Source organism: Lipotes vexillifer, unplaced genomic scaffold (assembly GCF_000442215.2).
Source record: "Lipotes vexillifer unplaced genomic scaffold, Lipotes_vexillifer_v1.1 scaffold417, whole genome shotgun sequence".
Classification (NCBI taxonomy): Eukaryota; Metazoa; Chordata; class Mammalia; order Artiodactyla; family Lipotidae; genus Lipotes; species Lipotes vexillifer.
Genome location: NW_006791294.1, coordinates 74,162 through 78,318, shown reverse-complemented (window position 1 = coordinate 78,318; position 4,157 = coordinate 74,162).

Sequence of the window (4,157 nt, the reverse complement as noted above, 5' to 3'; positions counted from 1 at the left end):
ATTCTTCACTGCTGTTTAAAGGTCCTCTTAACTGACAAACATAACATGCCATTTCAGGGTATCAATGACCAACCCTGCAGATAATAAATCATCAATGACATTTTCAACCTCAGTAATCATGCCTTTTGTTTGGAGCTTCTTGATGTTTCAAACTCAAGTTGAACCATTTGAGGAGTGAATTAAAAAGAATCAGTTACAAATTTGTAACAGTTTACTGGGAAGGGAAAATTACTTTGGAAAGTGGAGGGCCTCACAGCCCAGTATGGCTGATGGCAGGAAAAATAAAACAACAACAAAGGCAACATGTTGAGCTGTGTAGAAGATATTGTTGATTTCCTGCTTGGATCCCCTTTACCAGAGGGGTGTACCCATCTCCAAATTGCTAGGATTGTTGGGAGCTCACAGCTCACAGCTATACCCTTCTTGGGAGAACTTCCCAGGTCCCAACAGGACTCACCTCACCTAGAAATGCCTGACAGACAATAACCTTATTCCCTCCCTGAGGGCCCACAGCCAATGACTGACTGGCTATTACAGTGGCATAAAAAACCCAATTGTCTTCTCAAGCTGGGACAACTTTGTGGTGCTACTTAGGCTCCAGAGTTCCCTATGGGATCAGGCTGAGTTGAGTCAGCACCTAAAACCACATCTTAACTTTTCACTCTGCCCTATCCTGCTTCCTTCACATCCTTAGAAGTTTCTCCTGAGAGCACCCCCTTAATAAATCAGAATCTGTCTCAGATACCACATCAAGAAAATCTGACATAAGTCCACTGTGATCACTTCAATCCACCACTCAAGCATATCTAAGTATAGAGACTAGAAGATCTGAGGCTCACATTGGAGCATTTTGGAAGGAGCCATGACAAACACAAGTGAAAAAGCAGAAGGTAGAGTTTTAGTCTGCATGAAGCAACAATCTACTGATATTGTGTCTGCATGATCTGGCCTCTGGTGATATGAACCAGAAAATCTCTTTGAACTCTAAGATCTAAAAATCCATACTGTCTAGCAGAGGACTGACTGACTGAAGGAAAATCCAGCTAAAGCTATTTTTGGTTGTTCAGATCTTCTGTGCTTAGACTGGAGAAATAGCAAGGCCTCTTGAGGAATAAAACAAGTAAGAAGACTATAAAGGTGGCTATTAGGGACTGTCTCAGCAAAAGGGATTTTCCCAGATTGAATCAGCAAAAAATGATCATTCAAAAAATCTGGCAGATATGAAGAAGTCCTTGTTAAAAGAGTACCAATAGCTTTCAGAATACATAAAATACAGCAGGTGAAAAAAATCAACGGAGAGTTATTTTTCAGGGCTTCCCTGGTGGCACAGTGGTTAAGAATCTGCCTGCCAATGCTGGGGACATGGGTTCGAGACCTGGTCCGGGAAGATCCCACATGCCTTGGAGCAACTAAGCCTGTGCGCCACAACTACTGAGCCTGTGCTCTAGAGCCTGCGAGCCACAACTACTGAAGCCCACGTGCAACAAAAGAAGCCACCACAGTGAGAGGCCTGTGCACCACAATGAGGAGTAGCCCCTGCTCGCCGCAACTAGAGGAAGCCCGCGTGCAGCAACGAAGACCCAACGCAGCCAAATATAAATTAATTAATAAATAAAATAAAGTGATATAGATCTAACATAATTAAGTTATCCATTAAAAAAATAAGAGTTATTTTTCAGGTCTTTGTGTTGGTAGATGTTTAAAGATTCTGTCGCTATGATGGTGCCTCTGAGCAACTTTTAATAAAAACAAACATCTTTCCCCAGCTGTGTTTTGAAACACATTTTTCATGTGTTTGAGCATATTACAATCCATTTAACATAGCTTTTAATTTTTTTTTGAAATGATGATTGTCAACTGCTGAATATTTTTCTGTTGTTTATTTGTTATTCCAGTTATTCTTGGTGTCTTGAACGTAGAGAAATTTAAAACTAACTTTGCAAAAAGTGGTATCTCTTGCCCTAAAGGCAGAAGTAACAACAACAACAAAAAATCAAGCCTTATCCCCAGAACACAACTACCCTGAATTAGGAGGTGGAAAAACTATCAAAAGTTGCTAACCACATGGGAAACATTTTCTGTGTAGAGGAAAAACTGGTAAAGGGTGTTTTCAAATTCAAATTCAAAGACGGAGAAATGCAGGTTATAAGAATCAGTATGGCACTTAGGATAGCAGTAATTAAACAACTATATTTAATGATTTGTTAAATATTTAATCAGCCTGGAATCCTCCACGCCCAGGATTTTTAGTGGCCGATTCACAATTTTATTATACAGATCTCTCAGCGTATAAGTTGTCTCTTCCGGAAGGCCTCTCCTGAGTCCCAGTCTGCATGGCCATTCAGTCATGCTCTGTAACACCATTCTGTTCTATCTCCCTGCACAGTTCCACTCCAGAAACCATCCATCTGTTTATCTCCCTGATGATCAGCTTGGTTACTCTCCATCCCTTTCTTGTAGTTGTTTCCACCTCCTGTCTAGAACAGAGTTGGCTCTTGGTAGGTATTCACCAAGTGCTCATTAGTTGAATACATGAAGAAATATCCCCCACTGGACTCATAGTTCATAGTTCCAATAAAAGAAAAGATTAAGTCTTTTTTGTTCAATGCCTTGACTGTATCCTCCGTGCCTGGAATGAAGCAGGTGCTCAATAAACATCTGTTGAATACATAAATTCTCCTGGACACTGAGGATAGAGTGGAAAGCAAGTAAGTCCCTGGCCCTGCGGCTGTTGTTAAATCAATAAACAGTACTTGGAGTGGCTCATGTTTAGAATGAATGGGCCTCCACCCTGGAGTGAGACTTAAATCTGTTTAGCTGTGAATGGCTTAAAGACTGAATGTGCACATTGTAAATACTATTTAGGGATATTTGATATCAATTTGTATTTTCTTCTCACAAGAATCTGGGATAAGAAAATGTTCTCTGTTCTCATGTGATCAGACCAAGTCTTGTCTCTTCTGAAAGTCTACTTGGTAGACCGTGCCTGACCCCTCTTCCATGTCACCTGCACTGGGGCTGGCTGATTCCATTTTTCAGGAATATATTATTACATGCTGCTTTTTATAGACCTTATTACTTCACTTGCTCAAGAGTTCACTTTAGCTTCAATTTCTATCAGTTGGTATCTATGAAAGTTTTGTTTCTTCCAACAACATGTTGTGAAATTCCAGAGTAATTGCTAATGCAAGGGGGTGACCTTGGTCCCTTTGCTTGGCTCTATAGACACTGCTTTCGCCAGAGTAATTAGTTGTCTCCAATGGTTGTTTTCTTTTTGCTCAAAGAATGGAGAACAATTCAACTCATTTTTACTAGTAAATTCAATTTTCTACAAGCATCCTTGCTGAAAGTAGGTTTTCCCATTATTCAGCTCCATGACACTTCTCTTAGACCACCATTGTGTCCCCTGGACAGGAGGAGTCTAATCTGTTCAGCCGTTCCATGCCTGATAGCATGCCAGCTTCTCAGGCCCACCACGTGTGCTGTCTTGAAGGCTTCCCTCACTCTCACCCCATCTGTACTGCCCTGGCCTCTGGCTCCTCCTGATCTTCTCGTTCTTGTATAGAAGCTTAATATCTAATGACCGTCTTACCATATTCCTTAATATTTGTGATTTCATGGCTGCTAAATCACTTATATTTGTATAACATTCTTGGAATAACACAATTTTAGTCTTGGAGGTAACAGTATTGGAAGGCATATTAGTGATTTCTAGGGGTTGGGAACTGGGGCAGGAGAAAGATGGCAGTGGTTAAAAAAGGAAAACACAAGGGATCTTTGTGGTGTTGGATCTGTCCAGCATTTTGACTGTGTGATGGATACACACAGGGTAAAATTGTATAGAACTAAATACAAGGAGATGCACACACAAATAAGTAAGTAAGATTAAGAATATCCAATAAGACCAGTGGATTATATCAATGTCCATATCCTGGTTGTGATACTACAGCATAGTTTTACGAAATATTACCATTGGGGAAACTGGATAAAGTGTACATGCAGTCTCCTTATATTATTTCTTAGAGTTGCACATGAATCTGCAATTATCTGAATAAATCTTTCACTTAAAAATGAATTGGAAATGAAATATAAGGATGTATGGTGGGAGAAGAACAGAGGAAGGCAAAGGGAAGAGGGGGAGGAGGGAGGGGAAGAGC